Source organism: Nycticebus coucang, chromosome X, assembly GCF_027406575.1.
Source record: "Nycticebus coucang isolate mNycCou1 chromosome X, mNycCou1.pri, whole genome shotgun sequence".
Taxonomy (NCBI): Eukaryota; Metazoa; Chordata; class Mammalia; order Primates; family Lorisidae; genus Nycticebus; species Nycticebus coucang.
The window spans coordinates 146,057,081-146,080,209 of NC_069804.1; the positions used below are offsets into that span (position 1 = coordinate 146,057,081).

At 36.3% G+C, this 23,129-nt stretch overlaps 1 long non-coding RNA gene across 1 annotated transcript in view; it reads right to left on the bottom strand.

Moving 5' to 3' along the window:
* Positions 1-2,297: 2,297 nt before the first annotated feature.
* LOC128578077 (uncharacterized) overlaps positions 2,298-23,129 on the bottom strand; it is a 49,634-nt gene continuing 28,802 nt past the window's right edge. The window contains exons 2-3 of the long non-coding RNA XR_008377670.1: positions 3,527-3,663; positions 2,298-2,747 (exon numbers count right to left, since the gene is read on the bottom strand). This is a non-coding gene — a long non-coding RNA (uncharacterized LOC128578077). The remainder of the gene's footprint in view (positions 2,748-3,526; positions 3,664-23,129) is intronic.

Here is a 23,129-nt window from a genome sequence, read left to right on the forward strand (position 1 = left end):
CATCTCTGGTCTTGGGATTTTGTGATATAGGCTAATCTTACTGGAGTTAGATGATATCTCAAAGTAGTTTTGATTTGGATTTCTCTGATGATTAAAGATGATGAGCATTTTTTCATATGTCTGAAGGCCGCACGCCTTTCTTCTTCAGAGAAGTTTCTCTTCAAGTCCCTTGCCCAGCCTGCGAGGGATTTTTTCTTCTTTCTACTTTATGGAAGAGTTTTTGAAGACTTGTATTATATCTAAATTACTCTGTAGAATTCAGCATTGAAGCCATCTGGGTGGGGAATTTTCTTTGTTAGAATGTTTTATAAATATAAATTTGCTTTCTTATATAGATATAGTTCTATTTAGCTTTATATAATTTTCATAGTTCTGTATAATTATTACATAGTTTTTTTTATGAGTGAAGGTTCAGTAGTTTCTTTTAAGAAATTTCATCTAAATTGTATTCGACTATCTTAGTCTGTTTGAGCTGCTATATGAAAATAATTTAGCCTGGGTATTTTATAAACAAGAAATGTATTGCTTATTGTTCTAGAGCAGTGGTTCTCAACCTGTGGGTCGCTACCCCTTTGTAACAATGAAAATGCATCCTGCATATCAGATATTTACATTATGATTCATAACAGTAGCAAAATTACAGTTATGAAGTAGCAATGAAAATCTTATGGTTTGGGATCACCACAACATGAGGAACTGTATCAAATGGTCGTGGCATTAGGAGGCATTAGGAGGGTTGAGAACCACTGTTCTAGAGGGTAGGAAGTCCAAGACCAAGATGCCAGCAAAGTCCGTGTCTGGTGAAGACTTTTTCCTCACAGATGGCACCTGTATGTGTCTTTACATGGTAAAAGGAACAAACAGTCTTTCTCAAGCCTCCCCTTTTTTTTTTTTTCTCAAGCCTCTTTAAAAGGGCACTAATCTAATTCATGAGAATCTTCTGAAGGCCTCACCTCTCTTAACACTACTACATTAGGGATTGAAGTTCCAATATAAATTTTGGGAAGGCACCAACATTCAGACCATAGCATGAACATAAACTTTTTCATAATATTGTATTATTAATGTTATCCATTCAATGTCTGTATGATAAGTAATTATGTCTCCTCTTGTTGATATTTCTAATTTATGTTCACATATGCTCATGTGCTCTCTCTCTCTCTTCCATAGTCTGTCTGGAAATGTACAATTTTTATTGACCTTTATGAAGAACTGGCTGTCAGTTTTATTTTGTGTTTTCCTATTTTTGTTGATGTTTTTATTTTATTTACTTCTGCTTGTACTGGATTTCTTTTTTTCTAATCTTAGGATGAAACATCATTGATTTAAGAATTTTCTTCATCACTAATTATGATCACTTAAAGTTATGAATTTCCATCTAACCACTGTTTTAACTACATCCCACAAATTTTATTATGTGTTTCTATTGTCAGTTATACAGAAATTTAATTTCCTAATATTTAAGGACTTCTTTCTTGTTTTGTGTTCGTGGTTCTACATTAATACACTTTCAGTTAGAAAATATGCTCTAAATACGTCAGTATTTAAAGTAAATTTGAATATTGGCAGTGTTCTGGATCAAAAAATAATATTGTTGAATTTTTCGTGTGTTAGATGAGATGTTATATATATTTCAATGAGGTCAAGTTAGTTAATAATGTAATTCCAGTCTCTGTATCCTTGGAGACTTTCCATCTTCTTATTTTATCAATTACTGAAAGAGGAGTTGTCAATATGACCAACTATAATTATGTCTGTCCATTTCTCTTTGCAGCCCTATCAGACAAGGGATGGATTAATGAAGGTTTTTATTCCTACTCACAGTGTTCTGGCTCTAGGCTTAGCTTTCAGGCTTTATTGTGCCTCAGACTTTGTATTTCTATGTTAGCCCAAGAATAGATCACTTTTTGCTTATTACAGAGTGCTTGGAAGTCTGGTGTTGGGGGCAGAGAAGAATCTCTGTTGTTCAGTTTCATTTTTAGGTTTGTGCATCTGTGTAGCATGAGGTGAAGCTTTCTTGATTAGCCTGCCTCTTTCTAGACAAACTCTGCCTTGTTCAGTAGATCTTGTGCAGGAGAGTTCCCTTCCACTTCCCCAGTGGTAAGAGAATGCTAATTGCGTTAGTATAAAGTTCAGAGCCCAGGACAGTTTCTCACTTATCCTCTATTGGTATTTTTTTTTATTATTATTATTTTACTATCCTTCCTGCCATAATGAGTACTCACCTGTATTTTAGGAGTGACAGGGCTTTCTGTTTTCCTCCCAGTGGCTTAAACTTGTTGCTTTTTAGAGGATAAGGGTCTGGGAAAGTTTTATGCCTTTGCTTCTGTGGCAGCTTCTTTGCTCCAGGTCTGCAATATTAAGAGGTTCTTTGGCTTCTTCCATCCATAGTCTTTCTGGTAAACACTTTGCAGCAGTCTGTAAACAAGAGTTTGTGAAATAGGTGAGAATTTACTTTGTGTCTGTGTCACCCAGGAGTTCCATCATCTCATGCCAGCTGATACTTGGTTTTTAGCTATTCATTGAAACTGTGGCTAAATTCTTCTCACCCAGTGTTTGTGACTTGTCTTTCATAAGGTTTCAGATCAGTTCTCTTCCTTGCCATATCAGCTTTCTGATGACATTAGGAAAAAGTATGATTTTGCTTGTTTATCTGCAGATGGAACATCTTTTTTCTTATTAAGATGGTTGTGATTTTTTTTTTCAGCTTTCTTCATCCAGGATGAAACACCTTTCATTTCCTTGAGCTAGTTTTCAAAAATTATAAAAGTAATACATAAGCAGGATAAAAATTAAAATGTTAAACTTTAACATCTAAAAAATCTATAAAATGTTAAACTTTCCTACAAGTTCCACTCCCTAGAGGCAACACTGTTAATAACCTTTCTATTTTAATTTCTATTTCCAGTAGTTCCTGGAACAAGATAAATTATGAGAACCTATCACTAACCTTTCACAAATTTTACAAGTCCGTTGATGTCACATTGGTACTTGAAATTAGGTATAGTGAGAATATTTATACCATGGAAATTAGTAAATACTGAAAATCATGCTCCCTTTCCCCTAGCATGCTGGGAAACATTTATCAACACACCACTGATTTATAATGGTAAGTGTCATATGTATAGCCCTATATCTCAATTTGTTTTGTTAATAGTAAGTATAGACTCCCCACAAAGAAATACGAAAAATCTAACACATCATCAAACATGCTTATCTCCCAATTTCTTTTTAATTATTTTTTAAGTTGTAGATGATATTAAATGATAACCAAATATTTTCATTTTATAACCCCACATCTTAGTCTCCATAAGAAGTTACTTTAAATTGTTCCTTTTATTAGTCTTTGATAATTAGCATAATTCTAAAATAATGTTACCTCCATTCCTTGATTTAACGTTAAACAATACATTGACTCATTAGTTTTGACACATGTCTAATTCTCTCACCACCATAATTTCCAAAGATTAAATTTCATTACTTTTAGATTGTTCAGACTTTTAAAAATTTATAATCTGTAATGTACCTGTTGTGCCCAGATCTTGAAATCCCCCACAGAGACCACTAAGGAGCCAAGTCTGATGCAAAAGCAAAGGAACCATTTATTCACAGACTTGAGTCTGGGCTTCTCCTTCCTGGCACAGCAGGAGGGCAGAGAAGCCCCTACGGCAGAGGGAAGAGCAGTTTTAAGGATACGGAAAAGAAAAAGGGGGGAGAATAGGGGCTTAAGGACCTAAACAATGTTTGAGTTGGGCTGATTGCTTAGGGGAAAGATTTACTGCTACTGGGGCTGAGGGTGGGGGCTGTTATCACTCAGGGCAGACACACTGGAGCCCTGGATGGGGGAGGAAGCAGGTTGCCTATCACCTTTGGTATGCAGCTGTAAGTTGAAGGCTGTGAGGCAAAGTGGGGTCAGTGAAGGCTGTGAGACAAAATGGAGTTAGTTTTAACAAAATGAAGTTAGCTTGGTCCTTTCATACCTGTGCTTTATCTGTACATTAATTATAAAACCATGTTGAATAGCATGAGAGCACATTTATACTTAAAAAATAATGGTAATATTACTTACTGTGGAATTGTATACAGGGATTTGATCCAAATAAAAGGAAATATATCATTAATCCCTTGCCTGACAGGGATATCTGAATTAACAAGCTGACTTATATACCCCTACTACTTTCCAAGTTTCTTTGCTTCCTCTGGATTATTCTCATCTGTCACTGTTCCTTGTATCCCATTATTTCTTCATTTTTTTATTAAATGTTTGTTTAATTGATGAACAGTTCTTAATAATTTTTAATATAGTGAGTGGATATTAATTTTTGAGTTTGTGTGTGTCTAAAGCAGTGGTTTTCAACTAGTGTGACATAGCACACTGGTGTGCTGTGAAAAATATTAAAGATCATTAATTAAATTATTTTCTAAAGAAGTTCAAAGTATCCATAAGTATATTTATTTTTTGATACTTTTTTAAATCAACATAATTTAAGTGTGCCATGGAAGTTTAACTATAGGTTCAAGTGTGCTGTGTGATAAAAAAGGTTGAAAAACACTGATCTAAGTATTTTCTTTCTCATTCTGATTACTACTTTAGTTAGGTTTGACGTCCTGATTATAGAATTACTTTTCTTTAAAACTTTACAAATATCCTTCTGTTGTATCTTAGTATTCTGTGATGGTCATGAAAAGTCCTACAGTGGTATGTTTATTTGGGGGGAGTTAGTCTTTTATTTGGCATTTGATATATTTTAAGAATAAATATAGCATGTATAAGTGCTGAATTGAAATGAAAAAATTTAAAAAGCTACCACCAAACTAGAGCATGACCATAGCACTGCATCTGTGTGTTTCTTCCATTTCCTACCCTTAATTTATTCAGAAATGATTATCCTGAATTTTGTCTTTAACATTATTATTCTTGTTATGTCTATTGAATATATGTTCATCCCTCCGTGATATATTAGGTTTTCCTTATGTTTAAAAAATTTTTCTACTTAAGTTTATTTTTATTGATGCATAATATTTGTACATAATTAGGGGGCACATATAGCATTTTGTTATATGCATAGAATATATAATGACCAAGTCTCAGTATTTAGGTTATCCATCACCTCAACTATTTATCATTTCTATGTGTTGGGAACATTGAGTTCTCTCACCTATTTTGAAATACACAATACATTGTTGTTAACTCTAGTCATCCAATTCTATCAAACATTGGAACTCATATCTGTAATCTAGTTTCTACCCATTAACAAACTTCTCTTTTCCCTACTCCCATCAAACACATTCTTCCCAGCCTCTGGTTATATAATAGCTGTACTAATTTACGTTTCCGCTAACAGTGTATAAGAATTTCCTGTCTTCCTCATCCTCACCATATTTTTTTCTTTTTTTTTCATTTTTTTTTTTTTTTTTATAATAGCTGTTCTGACTTTTTTCTTGGCTAGTTCATTGTTGGTATATAGAAAAGCAATTTATTTTTGTATATTGATTTCTATATCCTGGGAGGTTCTTAAAATTATCAGATCTAAGCTTTTTTTTTTTTTTTTTCTTGCTATAGTCTGTATACTTTTCTAGATGTAAGATCATGTTATCTGCAAGTTGACTTCCTCATTTCTGATTTGGATGCCCTTTCTCTTGTCTAAATGCTTTGCCTAGGACTTGACTTCCAGTATTATATTGAGTAGGACTGGTGAAAGTGGGCATCTTTGTCTTGTTCCAGTGCTTACAGAAAATTATTTCAGCTTTCTCCTATTTGGTATGATATTAGCATTGTGTTTGTCATATAAAAACTTTATTATTTTGAGTTATGTTCCTTCTATGCCTCATTTGTTGAAGGATTTATCATGTAGGGAATGTTAATTTTATCAAATGCTTTTTCTGTGTCTGTTGAGATGATCATATGTCCTTCACTCTGTTGGTGTGATATACTACATTTATTGATTTGTATATATTGAATCCTCCTTGCATACTTAGGATATATCCCACTTGATCACAATATATTATCTTTTTGATATCTTGTTGATTTGGGTTTGCTCATATTTTATTGAGGATATTTATGTCTATGTTCAGCAGGGATATTGGTGTACAATTTTCCTTTTTGTTCTGTTGTCCTTGTCTGGTTTTAGTATCATGGTAATGCTGGCCTCTTCAAAGGATTTAGGGAGCATTCGACCCCTTTTCATTTTTCTGGAATAATTTGAGGAGAATTGCTGTTAGTTCTCTGTAAGTTTGATGAAATTCAGAAGAGAGGCCGTCCAGTCATTGGCTTTTCTTTTGATTACTGATGCAGTCTCATTACTCATCATTGGTGCATGCAGATTTTCTATTTCTTCCTAATTCAATCTTGGAAGGTGGTATATGTCCAGGAACTTACCCATTTTTTCTAGGTTTTCCAGTTTGTTAGTGTATAGTTATTCATAATAGTCTCTGATGATCTCTTGTATTTCTGTGCTATCAGTTATAATGTCTCCTTTTGAATTTTTGATTTTATTTTTGTCCTTTTTTAATTCTTGGTTAATCTAGTGGTTTATTAATTTTGTTTATTTTTTTCCAATACTTTGTATTTTGTTAGCCTACCTCATTTAGTTTTGCTTTTGTCTTTATTATTTATTTCCTTCCATGTTTGGTTTTGATGGTTGATTTATTAATTTCTTAAGGTATATCATTAGTTTACTTGAAATATTTCTACATTTTTGATGTATTTATTGCTAGGCACTTCCATCCTCGTACTGCTTTCACTGTATATCCCAAGGGAATTGATATTTTGTGTTTTAATTTAAATTTATTTCATGACTTTTAAAAATTTACTCCTTAATTTCTTCCTTGATTCAGTCATCATTCAGGAGCATGTTGTTTAACTTTCACGTATTTGTACCATTGCTGAAGTTCCTCTGTTGATTTCTAGTTTTATTCCATTGTGGTGGGGCCCTGTAACTCCTGGTTTGTTAAGGTTACTTTAGGCAAGTCTGAAGGCCTTTGTAAAGTCTTGGCAGAAATCAGAAGTTGCTTTTCTAGACACCTTTGGTAGCCACTGGGAGCAAAGTCAGGGCAGACTCTCCAGACCAAGAGGGCTGATTGTGGGGTTGGGGCCTCAATACTTGGTTGCTAATGTGCTGGGCTGGGGTCTTCCCAGCCCAAGCACCACCCTAATCAAATAGGACAGCTTTCCTGAGGGGAGCAGTTGGTTTTCTCCTAGACCTAGATCATCATGTCTCAGATGCCCAAAGTATTTTCTTGTCAGTTATATCCATGTGGGCTCTCTTAACCACCTGAGTCTAGCTCCCAGCCCTCCCCAATATGTTTCCCAGCAAGCTGCTCCAGTCTAAGAGAGCTCCCATATTGGGCAACCTGGGTCCACTGCAGGTCCCCAAGGTGAAAGGCAGGGATCCCACTCTTTGTGGAAATCACAGCTTGTAGCACATGCACACTGGGGTGATACAACCACTCACCAAATTTTAAGCTCAAACTATTCTCCCAGTTGGAATGAGTGGGAGAAAGGCTGCAATTCCCTGTCAGCTCACAGTGTCTGAATGTACCACCTTTGGTTGCTATGGCTCCCAGGGCTAAGCTCTTCCTGGCAGAAGACCCACTTTAATCCAACTCTGTTTTCCTATGTGATGTATGGGTGCTCTCCTATATCATTGCACCTTGGAACCCCACAGTATTCTTGCATCAATTCTGTCCATATGGTTTCCCTCACCACCTGAGTCCAGCTCCCAGACCTCCCTCCTGTGTCTCCCAGCAACCTATTTGAATCTAGAGTATTTGGGGACTGGTATACCATATGACCCTATGGCATGCAACTTCACAAAACACTGTTCCACTCTTAATGGAAACTGCATCCTATAATGTGCACCTGCTAGGAAGAGGCAGCTGGCTGGGAAAATTCTTGATTCAAACTGTTCTCCCAGTTGAAATGGATGGGGAGGGGCAGGTAGGGAAACATTTCAATGGAAGAAAGCTGACTCTTTGGCCTGTTAAGTCATTCTCCTTGGAGGGGAGCCCCATATGGAATGTCCAAGCTCTGAGGTCACACAGGTTCTCCTCAGTATTCCATAGTCTTCACCATACCTAGGCTCAGGGGGGTGGAAAAGCCTCCAAGAAACTTAGTAGCCTACTGGTCACCAAAGGTACATAGGAGGGAGAGGGGGGATTCCTTCTTACTCCTTCACTGGGCTTCAAGCCTCTCTGGGTTGGATTTATGACAGTATCTTTTTCCCTTTACCCTTTTCATTCTCTGCTTTGCAGTTTAAAATTTTTTTTTGCAGTTTTTGGCCAGGCTGGGTTTGAACCCACCACCTCTGGCATATGGGGCCGGCACCCCCGCCACCCTGCTTTGCAGTTTTTCTCTGTGAGGTCCTGTGTAGGTTCTGGCACCTCTCAATGATCTACACCTGAGCTGTACCTTCTTCTTTCTCCTTTATCTGAAATCTTTCCTTCCCTTTGGGATGGTCTGGCAATCAATGTCTTTAGTAGATCATTTGGCTCTCCCACACCCCATCATATTTTTCAATCCATTCAGACAGTCTGTATTTTTTTTTTTTTTTTTTTTTTTGAGACAGAGTCTCACTCTGTCACCCTGGGTAGAGTGCTGTGGCATCACAGATCACAGCAAACTCAAGCTCTTGAGTTTAAGCGATTGTCTTGCCTCAGCCTCCAAAGTAGCTGGGACTCCAGGTGCCCACCACGCCTGGCTACTTTTTGGTTGTAGTTGTCATTATTTGGCAGGCCTGGGCTGGATTCAAACCCGCCTGCTCTAGTGTATGTGGCTGGTGCACAAGTCTCTGAGCTACAGGTGCCAAGCCCAGATAGTGTGTATTTTTTTTTTTTTTACACTTTTTGCCGGAGCGGGGCTTGAACCTACTCCTAGAGCCACAGGTGCCACCTAAGTTTGTATTTTTTTTTTTTATTGTTGGGGATTCATAGAGGGTACAATAAGCCAGGTTACACTGATTGCAATTGTTAGGTAAAGTCCCTCTTGCAATCATGTCTTGACCCCATAAAGTGTGACACACACCAAGGCCCCAACCCCCTCCCTCCTTCCCTCTTTCTGCTTCCCCCACCCATAACCATAATTGTCATTAATTGTCCTCATATCAAAATTGAGTACATAGGATTTATGCTTCTCCATTCTTGTGATGCTTTACTAAGAATAATGTCTTCCACGTCCATCCAGGTTAATACGAAGGATGTAAAGTCTCCATTTTTTTTAATGGCTGAATAGTATTCCATGGTATACATGTACCACAGCTTGTTAATCCATTCCTGGGTTGGTGGGCATTTAGGCTGTTTCCACATTTTGGCGATTGTAAATTGAGCTGCAATAAACAGTCTAGTACAAGTGTCCTTATGATAAAAGGATTTCTTTCCTTCTGGGTAGATGCCCAGTAATGGGATTGCAGGATCAAATGGGAGGTCTAGCTTGAGTGCTTTGAGGTTTCTCCATACTTCCTTCCAGAAAGCTTGTACTAGTTTGCAGTCCCACCAGCAGTGTAAAAGTGTTCCCTTCTCTCCACATCCACGCCAGCATCTGCAGTTTTGAGATTTTGTGATGTGGGCCATTCTCACTGGGGTTAGATGATATCTCAGGGTTGTTTTGATTTGCATTTCTCTAATATATAGAGATGATGAACATTTTTTCATGTGTTTGTTAGCCATTCATCTGTCGTCTTTAGAGAAAGTTCTATTCATGTCTCTTGCCCATTGATATATGGGATTGTTGGCTTTTTTCATGTGGATTAATTTGAGTTCTCTATAGATCCTAGTTATCAAGCTTTTGTCTGATTGAAAATATGCAAATATCCTTTCCGATTGTGTAGGTTGTCTCTTTGCTTTGGTTATTGTCTCCTTAGCCGTACAGAAGCTTTTCAGTTTAATGAAGTCCCATTTGTTTATTTTTGTTGTTGTTGCGATTGCCATGGCAGTCTTCTTCATGAAGTCTTTCCCCAGGCCAATATCTTCCAGTGTTTTTCCTATGCTTTCTTTGAGGATTTTTATTGTTTCATGCCTTAAATTTAAGTCCTTTATCCATCTTGAATCAATTTTTGTGAGTGGGGAAAGGTGTGGGTCCAGTTTCAGTCTTTTACATGTGAATATCCAGTTCTCCCAACACCATTTATTGAATAGGGAGTCTTTCCCCCAAGGTATGTTCTTGTTTGGTTTATCAAAGATTAGGTGGTTGTAAGATGTTAGTTTCATTTCTTGGTTTTCAATTCGATTCCAAGTGTCTATGTCTCTGTTTTTGTGCCAGTACCATGCTGTCTTGACCACTATGGCTTTGTAGTACAGACTAAAATCTGGTGCCCCCAGCTTTATTTTTGTTACAGAGAACTGCCTTAGCTATACGGGTTTTTTTCCGGTTCCATACAAAATGCAGAATCATTTTCTCCAAATCTTGAAAGTACGATGTTGGTATTTTGATAGGAATGGCATTGAATAGGTAGATTGCTTTGGGAAGTATAGACATTTTAACGATGTTTATTCTTCCCATCCATAAGCATGGTATGTTCTTCCATTTGTTAATATCCTCTGCTATTTCCTTTCTGAGGAGTTCATAGTTTTCTTTATAGAAGTCCTGCACCTCCTTTGTTAGGTATACTCCTAGGTATTTCATTTTATTTGAAACTATGGTGAAGGGAGTTGTGTCCTTAATTAGCTTCTCATCTTGACTGTTATTGGTGTACACAAAGGCTACTGACTTGTGGACATTGATTTTATAACCTGAAACATTACTGTATTTTTTGATGACTTCTAGGAGTCTTGTGGTTGAGTCTTTGGGGTTCTCTAAGTATAAGATCATGTTGTCAGCCAAGAGGGAGAGTTTGACCTCCTCTGCTCCCATTTGGATTCCCTTTATTTCCTTGTCTTGCCTAATTGTATTGGCTAGAACTTCCAGCACTATGTTGAATAGTAAAGGTGACAGAGGACAACCTTGTCTGGTTCCAGTTCTAAGAGGAAAAGCTTTCAGTTTTACTCCATTCAGTAAAATATTGGCTGTGGGTTTGTCATAGATAGCTTCAATCAGTTTTAGAAATGTGCCACCTATGCCTATACTCTTCAGTGTTCTCATTAGAAAAGGATGCTGGATTTTATCAAATGCTTTTTCTGCATCTATTGAGAGGATCATGTGATCTTTATTTTTGCCTCTGTTAATATGGTGGATAACGTTTATAGACTTGCGTATGTTAATCCAGCCTTGCATCCCTGGGATGAAGCCTACTTGATCATAATGAATGACTTTTTTGATGATAAGCTGTAATCTATTGGCTAGGATTTTGTTGAGATTTTTTGCGTCTATGTTCATGAGTGAGATTGGTCTGAAATTCTCCTTTTTGTTTGGGTCTTTTCCTGGTTTTGGTATCAGGGTGATGTTTGCTTCATAGAATGTGTTGGGGAAGATTCCTTCTTCCTCAATTTTTTGGAATAATTTCTGCAGTACAGGAATAAGCTCTTCCTTGAAGGTTTGATAGAATTCTGGAGTGAAGCCATCTGGACCAGGGCATTTTTTGGTTGGAAGGTTTTTTATTGTTTCTTAGATCTCAGTGCTTGAAATTGGTCTGTTCAGGAGCTCTATTTCTTCCTGACTGAGTCTAGGGAGAGGGTGTGATTCCAAATATTGATCCATTTCTTTCACATTGTCAAATTTTTGGGCATAGAGTTTCTGGTAGTATTCAGAGATGATCTCTTGTATCTCTGTGGGATCAGTTGTTATTTCTCCTTTATCATTTCTGATTGAGGTTACTAGAGATTTTACTTTTCTATTCCTCGTTAGTCTGGCCTATGTTTTATCTATTTTATTTATTTTTTCAAAAAACCAACTCCTTGTTTCATTAATTATCTGAATGATTCTTTTGTTTTCAATTTCATTGATCTCTGATTTGATTTTGGATATTTCTTTTCTTCTACTGAGTTTAGGCTTAGGTTGTTCTTCTTTTTCCAATTCCATAAGATCTCTTGTGAGATTGTTGATGTGTTCTCTTTCTGTTTTTCGAATGTAGGCATCTAAAGCGATGAATTTTCCTCTCAAAACTGCTTTTGCAGTATCCCACAGGTTTTGGTAGCTTGTGTCTTCATTGTTGTTATGCTCAAGGAAGTTAATGATTTCCTGTTTTACTTCTTCCTGCACCCATCTGTTATTCAACAGAAGATTGTTTAATTTCCATGCCTTTGGGGGGGGGGTCGAGCATTTTTGTTAGTTGAGTTCCACCTTTAGTGCCTTATGGTCTGAGAAGATACAAGGTAAAATTTCAATTCTTTGGATTCTGTTGATATTTGTTTTGTGTCCCAGGATATGATCAATTTTGGAGAATGTTCCATGTGGTGATGAGAAGAATGTATATTCTTTATCTTTGGGATGGAGTGTTCAATATGCTTTTATCAAGCACAGTTGTTCTAGGGTCTCATTTAAATCTCTTATATCCTTGTTTAATTTCTGTTTAGAGGATCTGTCCAGCTCTGTAAGAGGAGTGTTAAGGTCCCCTGTTATTATGGTATTATCAGATATCATATTGCTCAGACTGAGTAAGGTCTGTTTCAAGAATCTGGGAGCATTTAAATTTGGTGCATAGATATTTAGAATTGAAATATCTTCTTGTTGTATTTTTCCCTTGACCAATATAAAGTGACCATCTTTGTCTTTTTTGACTTTAGTTGCTTTAAATCCACATGTATCTGAAAATAAGATTGCAACTCCTCTTTTCTTCTGAATTCCATTTGCCTGAAAAATTGTCTTCCAACCCTTGACAGGGAGCTTTAATTTGTCTTTTGAAGCCAGGTGTGTTTCTTGCAGATAGCAAATGGATGGCTTGTGTTTTTTAATCCAGCGAACCAATCTTTGTCTCTTCAGTGGGGAATTCAAGCCATTAACATTTATGGAGATAATTGATAAGTGTGGTAGTATTCTATTCGTCTTATTTGGTGAGAGTCCATTGGTTAGTTTTATCTTTTGCATCAGTGTGGAGGTTATGTTCTGTCCTTTGATTTCTGAGTTCTTACTTTGCTGCTGATCCATTGTGGTGGTCAGTGTGCAGAACAGGTTGAAGTATTTCCTGTGGAGCTGGTCTTGTTGCGAATTTCCTCAATGTTTTTTATCCGTAAATGATTTGATTTCTCCGTCAATTTTGAAGCTTAGCTTAGCAGGGTACAGAATTCTGGGCTGAAAATTGTTCTGTTTAAGTAGATTAAAGGTAGATGACCATTGTCTTCTTGCTTGGAAAGTTTCATTAGTGAAGTCTGCGGTAACTCTGATGGATTTGCCCCTGTAGGTCAACTGGCGCTTACTCCTGGCAGCTTGCAGAATCTTTTTTTTTTTGTCTTGACTTTGGACAGGTTCATCACAATGTGTCTTGGAGAAGTTCGGTTAGAGTTGAGGCAACCTGGTGTCCGATAGCCCTCTGAAAGCAGTGTGTCAGAATCTTTGGTGATATTTGGGAAATTTTCTTTTATAATATTCTCTAGTATGGTTTCCATTCCTCTAGGGCATTCTTCTTCCCCTTCTGGAATTCCTATAACTCGTATGTTGGAACGCTTCGTAAAGTCCCATAATTCTGACAGTGAACGTTCTGCTTTCTCTCTCTTCTTTTCTGCCTCTTTTACTATCTGAGTTATCTCAAGAATTTTGTCTTCTACCTCTGAAATTCTTTCTTCTGCATGGTCTAATCTGTTGCTGATACTTTCCATTGCATCTTTAAGTTCCCTGATTGACTGTTTCATTTCCTTCAGCTCTGCTATATCCTTTTTATATTCTTCATATCGTTCATCTCTTATTTGATTCTGTTTTTGGATTTCCTTTTGGCTATTTTCCACTTTATTAGCAGTTACCTTCATTGTTTCCCTCATTTCTTTCATTGTTTTCAACATGTGTGTTCTAAATTCCCTTTCTGTCATTCCTAACATTTCTTCATAGGTGGAATCATCTGCAGTAGCTACCTCATGGTCACTTGGCGGGGTTGTTCTGTACTGGTTCTTCATGTTGCCTGGAGTTTTCTGCTGATTCTTCCTCATGAGTGATTTCTTTTATCTCTTTCCTTTCCCTAATTTTCCTTTCACTTCCTCTTGCTCTTTAAGTTCTCGTGCCTGTGGACTAAGGGTTACAGGACCAGAAGTGTGAGAAGGTTGAAGAGCAAAAAAGGGATGAAAGGAAGGAGCACCGAGTGTTAAGAAAAAAAAAAAGAGAAATAAAGAATGGAGAGGGGGTGGGTCAAAGGGATATTGACAAAAAGAAGAGAGGCACAGAAAGAGGGAGACAGAGCTATATAGGTGTACAGTAGGGTACTTTGATATAACTTTAAAAAAAAAAAACCACCTTCTGGGGGTGCCCAGTTGGGTGGTTCCCTTGAGGTCAGCAGCTCTTTGCTAACCTGATCAGACACAGTACCCCACCTCCACCAAGTAGAGAGGAAACACAAAAATGCTATAAATCATACCAAAACAAGCAAACAGAAAGCTTTACGGGATAAAATTGGCTGGAAATACCAAATAATAGCGGTAGAAACACTAACAAAAATGAAGTTCTAATTATTGAAATAGGCAGCAAAGGGAAATTATAATTAAACTAGAAAAATTGAGAAAGAAAAAGGATGTGTATGGAAAAGGTTGAACTTAAAAAACAAAACAACAATCAACAACATCAAAATAAAAAAAAACAACCAAACCAAAAAAAAGACAAAAAAAAACAAAAACAAAAACAAAGCAGTATGTATATGTTATTGAATATTGTCTGGGCAACACGTGGTCTTCTGGGGTATGAGATGTTAATCACAGTTCTGATACAACTGGAGGCTGCTAGTTTCTCAAACCCCAGCAGGTAGACACCCTAAATCTCTCTTCAGCCCACTTAAAAGGCACTTTGAGCTTGTTCACTTGCTGAGCAGAAGCTTTCCCAGGGAAGTGCTTGTCGCTGGAATCACTGCTGAAGTGGCTATCCACTTACCCTGTGTGCCAAAACTGGTCTCCCTCTGCCCGTGAGGGTTAAGGCTGCAAGGCAGCTCAGACCCCGCCCTTAGGCTACTTGGTCGCTGGGTTACCAGCTCCCACCCAATTCCAGCTCTGCAACCCTGAGGGCGGAGCTTGCTGGGGCAGATCGCTCACAATGGCTGCCTGTGACCCAGAGCCAAACACTATTAGCTCCCTCTGGCTCAGCGGCTCAGAGTGGGGCCCTAGACAAAGGCCAAAGTTCTCCGCACTCCTGCTCAGGCTCTCCCCAAGGCAGTTTAGCTGAGTGCCAAGTCCAAAGACACCAAAACAGATCACAGATAAGGCCTTTCTGGTTTGCAGTCTCGCTGCTACTGAACTTACAGTTGCGGGCGGGTTTAGACGGATTGAACACATGCGACCACTTGCCGGTTTTCCACTGTTTTAGTCCTCCTCTTGGGGTCCAGAAGTCTCTCGCTGACTCCCTGTATCCTCTCAGGGGTGATGATAGGCAGATCCCACCAGCCAGAGATGCCTGGAGTCCTATCTCCCCAGACTCACGGTGCTCAGATGCAAGGAAGCTGTTGCTCGGCTGCCATCTTGCTCCGCCTCCCCTAAGTTTGTATTTTTATAAGTAGAAAGTTTAATCCATTTACATTCAAGTTTATTATTGATATTTGTGGTCTTACTCCTGTCATTTGATTAATTTATGGTTGTTTTGTATGTATTATATCCTTTGTTCATTTATTTCTCTCTTATTGTTTATCATTGTAGTTTGGTGGCTTTCTGTAGTGTTAATATTTGACTCCTTTCTTTTCCATGTTTGTGTGTTGTTCTACTAGTGGGTTTTACACTTTCATTTGTTTCCATGATGGTAGATATCATCCGTTTGTTTCCAAGTGGAACATTCCCTCAGGCATTCCTTGTAGAGCCACACTATTGGTAAATAATTCCCTCAGCTTTTCTTTGTCTGGGAATGACTTTGTTTCTTCTTCATTTATGAAGGATGACTTTTCTGAATACTACTTTCATATTCTCTCCTGGTATGTAAGGTTTCTTCTGAGAAATCTGCTTTTATTCTGATTGGGGGTTCCCATATAAATGGCAAGATACTTTTCCTTTGCTGTTTTAAAAATTCTTTTTGACTTTTGACATTTTGACTATAATGTGCCATGGAGAAGACCTTTTGAATTGTATCTATTTGGCAGTCTCTGAACTTCCTGTATCTACATCTAAATCTCTTAGTAGACATGGGAAATTTTCAGCTATTATTTCATTAAATAGGTTTTGTATTTCTTTCTTTTCCTCTCTGCTTACTAGGACACTGAAAATGGTAAATCTTGTTGCTTTATGGTATCCCGTAAGTTTTGTTCCTTTTTTTCCCCTTTGTATAGGTTCTTTTATATCTTTTCCTTTTATCTGGATTATTTGAAAGGACCTGTCTTTCAGTTCTGAAATTCTTTCTTTTGGTTAATCTATTCTATTGCTCAAGCTTCTAAATATGTTTTATTATTCCATTAAATTAAGTTTTCAATTTCAAAATTTTGTTCTTTTTCATGTATTTACCTATTGAGTAAAAATTTCTCATTCATATCCTCAGTTGCTTTTCTGATGTCTTTTTATTACTTTTCTGAGTCCTCTTGTATCTCATTGAGTTTCTTTAATATCATTGTTTTGATTTTTCTTTTCCCAAGATTTCATAAATTTCTTTGTCATTGGAATGTGTTACTGGGAAAAATTGTGTTTCCGGAGGTGGTACTATTTTTGCTTTTTAATATTTCTTTTGTCCTAACATTGATATCTGCACATCTGCTGTGACAGTTGGTTCTTCCATTTTTTTTTTTTTTGAATTTGCTTTCTTAGGGTAGATCTTTATTCTGAGGATAGATTTATGATATTTGTTGGATAGGGACCTTTGGCTTTAATTAAGGGTTTGTAAAGTATTGTAGTCTCTCTATGATTTCTTCAGCTGTAACCAGCATCAGTGCTGTCTGTGATTTCTTCAATGGCTTAGGATGCAGTTTTTAGTGGAGGCTGAGAAGAAGTTTTTCTGGGGATGAGGATGCTAGGTGGGCCCAAATGGTGACAATAGAGGGCTGAATGTGCCTGTTGTTGGGACCTAGGCAGCTGGAGAGTATGTGTGCTTTTGGCTGCAGTCAGGGTTACTTCTAATAGTTCATGCTTTGCCCCTGGCTGTAGGCAAGAAATGTCAGTAGAGCTCTAAGGGTGTAGAAATGCAGGGACTGTTGGGCCATACTAAAGAATACAGTCTAGTGGGGAATGTTTTCTTAAAATGGTGCCTTACTGTGGCTGCTCAGGACTTTAGGGCTTTTAGTCTACAGGGCTTCAGGGGCTCTATTGTGACTAGGATTGCAGGAGTTCTCCGTAGGAATGTTGACTGCTGGAGATCTCTCCCTTACCCTTTCACCACATTGGAAAGCCTCTACACTTAGGCTCCCAGCCTACCATTGCCAATCAGGTTTTCCTTTACTTCCTTGTGTTAGATTTTTCTTGTCACTTATCTAGTGAACTCCAGTGTTCTTTCTTAGGTAATCTGTTCAAAGTGTGATTATCCATTCATTCTTTTGGTTCATCTATTTGGAGGATATGAGTACTAGATGCCTCTGTCTAGTCAAATATCTTGAAGCCCCTCCTGTAGTTTTCTTTATTATTATGGTATATATATAGCAAAATTCACCATCTTAATAATTTTTAAGCGTACTATTTGGTGGCATTAAGTACATTCACATTCTCGTACAATCATCATCACTATCCATTTCCAGATCTTTTTCATCTTCCCCATTAAGGTGAAAATCCCCATTCTGTCTTCTACTCAACCCCTTGTAACCTCTATTGTACTTTGTTTCTATGAACCACCTATTTTAAGTACTGAATATAAGTGAAATTATGAAAAATTATCTCTATTTATCTTATTTAAATTAGTATAATGTTTTTAAAATTCATATTGTAGCATTTATCAGAATATTATCATCTTTTTATGGCTGAATAATATTCCATTGCATGTATGTACCACAGTTTCCTTACTCATTTATCAGTTGTAGGGCATATAGGTTGATTCCATCCTTTGGGAATTATGAATAATATTGCCATGAATACTGGTATACAAGTATCTGTTTGAGTCCCTTTCTTCAATTCTTTTTGATATGCATTAAGGAATGGAATTTCTGGGTCATATGTTATTCTGCTTTTAACTTGTAATCTCCAAATTGTTTTTCATAGTGGCCACACCATTTTAAATTCCCGTGAGAAGTACACAAAGGTTTCACTATTTCCACATTCTTGTCAAATTTATTTTCCTTTTTCATCATTGCTGTTTAATAGCTGTGAAGTGGTGTCTTACTGTTTTGGTTTTGGTTTGCTTTTACCTACTGATTACTGCCACTGAGCATCTTTTTTTGTGCTTTCAATTGACCACTTGTATATTTTCGTTGGAGACATGTTTGAGTCTTTTGCTTACTTTTGTACCAATTTATTTTTTGTTTATTTTTGTTGGTGCTTTTATATATTCTAGATATTAATCTCTTATTAGGTATATAACCTGCAAATATTTTCTCTTATTTCGTGCATTGTTTTCATTCTCTTGATAATGTTTTTTAAGTTACAAAATAATTTAATTTTTATGAAATTCAATTTATTTATTCTTGTTGCCTGTCATATCCAAGAAATAATTGCAAAATTCAATGCCATGATGATTTTATTTTATATTCTTCTGTAGATTTTACTGTTGTAGCTGTAACATTTGGGTCTTTGATTTATTTTGAATTAATTTTTATATGTGATTTAAGTTAAGAATACAGCTTCATTTTTATGCATGTGTGCATGTAGTTTTCCTAGCCTCACTTGTTATAAAGTTTCCTTTTTCACCCATTGAATTGTCTTGTTGCCTTTGCCAAGAATCAATTGATTATATGTGTAAAGGTTATTTTGGGGGCTCTCTATTCTGTTTCATTATTCTATATGGGACTCTGCTGAGTCCCTTGAAGTGCCATATGAATTTTAGAATGGATTAATTTTTTTTTTTTTTTGACAAAAATGTCATTGGGATTTTTATGGGGATTAGATAAAATTTATAGTTACTTCATGTAGTACTTTTATTTTAACAACAGCAAGTCTTCTAATCTATGAACATGATGAACATGGAATATCTTTTCATTTACTTATCCCTTCATCTCTTCTTTAATTTCTTTTCATAGTGTTTTTTTTTTTAAATACTGTCTCAGTATGTTGCCCTAGGTAGAGTGCTATGGCGTCACAGCTCACAGCAGCCTCAAACTCTTGGGCTCAAGCGATTCTCTTGCCTCAGCCTCTCAAGTAGTTGGGATTACAGGCACCCACCACAACACCCAGCTATTTTTTTTTGTTGTTGTTGTAGTTGTCATTGTTGTTTGGCAGGCCCTGGCTGGGTTCAAACCCTCCAGCTTTGATATGTGCCTGGTGCTCTAGCCACTGAGCAACAGGCACCAAGCCAGCAGTGTTTTTTTATTATTATTATTATTATTATTACCAGTGTATAAGTATTTTTCTCCTTGGTTAAATTTATTCCTATTTTAATCTAGTTTGATAGTATCATAAATGGAATTATTAATTTCCTTTTCAAATATTTAATTGGAAGCATATAGAACAGTAACTGTTATTTGTATGTTGATTTTATATTCAGCAACTTTGAATTTATTACTTCTCACTGTATGTGTGTAATAGAGTTTTGTATACATAAGATCATGTCATCTGTGAACAAAGATAATTTTATTTCCAATTTGGATACTTTTTATTTATCTTTCTTGCCTAATAGCTTTACTTAGACTTTCTAATAATATGTTGAATACAAGTGGCAAAAGTGTGCATTCTTGCCTTGTTCCTCATCTTAGGAGGTCCTGTAATATTTTTAATGCATTATTTTATATATTATTTTCCTCAACTTGTTTTTCTTACAAGTAATTTAACAGTTTAACTCAGAACTTTAAAGATGCTTTCATGTTATTATGTATATCTGTAGCATATTCATTTTTAGTGTAGCATATTCATTTTTAGTGCAATCTAGCATTCTATTGTAAATATGATTTATTTACGTGTTCTGTCACTAGATGTTATTATTTCCATTTTCCTGCTATTATAAATAGTGCTGCCATAGAGATTCTGTAATATTACTCCCTGGATATCTCTACAAAGTATATACTTAAGGGTGAAATTGCCAGATTGAAGGATGAGCAAGCATTCAGTTTTAAGAGATAATACCAATTTTTTCTCATACTTTCATAAACCAATTGGATTTTGATGAGGACTGCATTAAGTTTGTAGGTCAATTTGAAGGCAGTTGATTTATTCATGATGAGTACAGATTTAGTTTTTTAAAACTTTAGTATATAGAAAGTTACATTCTGGCTAGAATATAAAAGGATACAGAAGGTCTTTGTACCTGCTAGTCTGAATCTTATTGCTCTGTTCATAACTCTTTTTTCTTTTCTTGATGTTTGGCTTTCTGAAACTTCAAGACAAGAGGGTATGTGTATTTTTTCCTCATTAATTGGTACTTGGTGCCCCTTTCGATATACAGTGTTGAATTTTTAGTTCAGGGAAATTTTTTTCTATTGTCTTTTTATTTCATTGCCTCTATTATATTTTTTTTCTGGAATTTATTTTAAATACTTTTGGATATCCTCAATCTAACCTCCAATTTTTTAAATTATTTTCTCATAATTTCCATTTTTCTTGTCTTATGCTCTGTATTCTTGGATATTTCCTTAACTACATTTTCCAGGTTGATAGTCTTTTTTGTCATTACTATTTTTACTATTCATCCTATTCAATAATTTTTTTCTCTGTTTTCTGAGGCCATCATATTTTTAACATACAAGAACTCTTTCTTGTTCTTCGATTTACTTTTTTACATATTATCATGTGCTTATTTATGAATTTAATATCTTTTAAATATATCAGAGGACGTTAGAATTTTAAAAATTTATCCTCTGAAATATTTCTTTTTCCTAACTAGTTTTCTCCTCAGTTAATTTTGCTGTTGTGGTCAATCTTGACTTTTTGTTCCCTTTTGTTCATGCTATTTTCCCCAAATGTCTAGATATAATTAATTCTTCAGATGTATAACTAAATCATTGTGTTTATTACTATAGGTTTGTTTACCCTTTTAAAAGCAACAAACGTCTTTGAAAAGGATGGTTTGCTGGATTCCATATAAGTGTACATGGAGTTTTGATGACAGATCTGATAGCATTTAGGATCAGGGATCAGGCACATAGATTCACAATTACCAAAATAAGGTAAGGTTTACTAGGAGTGAGGCTCAAGTGATTTAATATGTATTATTCCTGAGTAGCAATAATTATTCCCTACCCTTGATCAGTTCTTGGATGTTTTAATTATAAGTTTCAATATTAGAAGTGATGCCTAAGTAGATTAGCCACCATTTAAAACATAAAATTTGTAGGCTTTATTCCAGAGCAGTGATTATCAATGTGTGGTCCCAGGGCCAGTTTCATCTGCATCACTTGGGAACCTGGTAGAAATGCTAATTCTCAGTCTCATTCTGTTACTACTGAATATGAAATTTTTGGACACAAATCTCAGGAATTTATGTTTTAACAAGTACTTCATGTAATTGTGTTGCATACTTACCTTTGAGAACCACTGTCCTAAGGGCAGAAGTTTCCATTGCCATTTGCTTTTTTATGTTTGAAAAGGGGGAGGGGGTAGTATCCACTTGGACCAGGTGTTTTAGATGCAATTTATTAAATGAACTAAGCTGTTAAGCACTCTAGGACCCAATCTCTACTTTTTGTTCTGTTCACTCATGTTTAAAATTTCATTTGGAGCTCTCTTTGAAAGGATTACATTTATCTTTGCTGTCCAGGCCTGAGGTTTCATTTTCTCTGGTTATCCACAAGTTCAGTACCTTTTGCTTTATACTTTCTGTGAATTTCTTAAAGATTATTGATGGTACCCTTTCTTGGTTTCTAGTCTAGATATAGTCTTATTATTTAAAAAATATTTTCATTCATTTCAGTCAGATGTTTTTTATTGAGACAGCATCTCACTCTGTTTTCCAAGCTGGAGTGCAGTAGCACAAACTCCTGGGCTCCAGCAATATTCCAGCCTCAGCTTCCCAGGTAGTTGAGACTATAGGCACATGCCACCACACTTCCATGAATGGCTAATTAAGAAAAAAATTTTTTGTAGGGACAGGGTTTTGCTGTTGTCTAGGCTGGTCTCAAACTCTTGGCTTCAAGAGATCCTCTCACCTTGGCTTTCCAAAGTATTGGGTTTACAGATGTGAGCCACCACACATAGCCTAGTTCAATCAGACTTAGGGAGATATTGTTTACTTCTGTTATAATGTCTTTTAAGTTAAATACTTTGGAACATAATGTCCGTTAGGAAAGATTGACTTTTGGTTTATGTTGCAGAATTATATATGTTTGTAGCACTTGGCAATTATTAAATGTTAGAACTATGGAACAAATAATAGCTGCATTGGATTGAACTTTGGAAATTATCTCATCTTGTATGCCCATTTTACATAGGAGAAAACTGAGTTAGACAGGAGGAGTAACTTCCCCTAGTTCAGCAAGTTGTTTCAGAGCTGAGGCTAAAACCTAGAATGGACAAGTACTTCTGTTTCTGGAAGGAACGCAGAGGAAACAGAAGCGAAAGGACAACTTTCTGGCCTAGATAAATTTAACCTAAGGATGACTCCTTTTTTGAACTTTATTTTTTGAAATAGTGTTTTCTATATTTACTCTTATCCAATTTTCAGAAAATTGGGCAGTTAGAAGTCTCAGAATTAGCAGCTGTTGATACAAGAGAAAGCAAAGGGATTGTTGCCAGTCTTCAAAAATCTTGGCATATTTGAGAAAATGTCCCAGTATGTTGCATATGTTCATTCATGTGTATAAACCTGTGATTATAGTGCTTTGTCAATACAAATATGTTTTGCACTATAAATTTGTCTAGGTGTTGGGTTGCATATTTATTATTCCTCAGAATCCCAGAACCTTTCCCTCTTCTGCTAGCTTTTTTTACTTGAATTCTCCTACACTTTCATTCTGTTCTTTTCCTTTCTGCACAAAGCAGCAAAGGGGGTGGGGAACATGGTTAGAGCTCTCAAAACGTTCATTCTAGTTCTTTCTCCCAAATCTACTCTCCCTTTTAGTCCTGGCAACAACTACCTTTTACTCTTCACT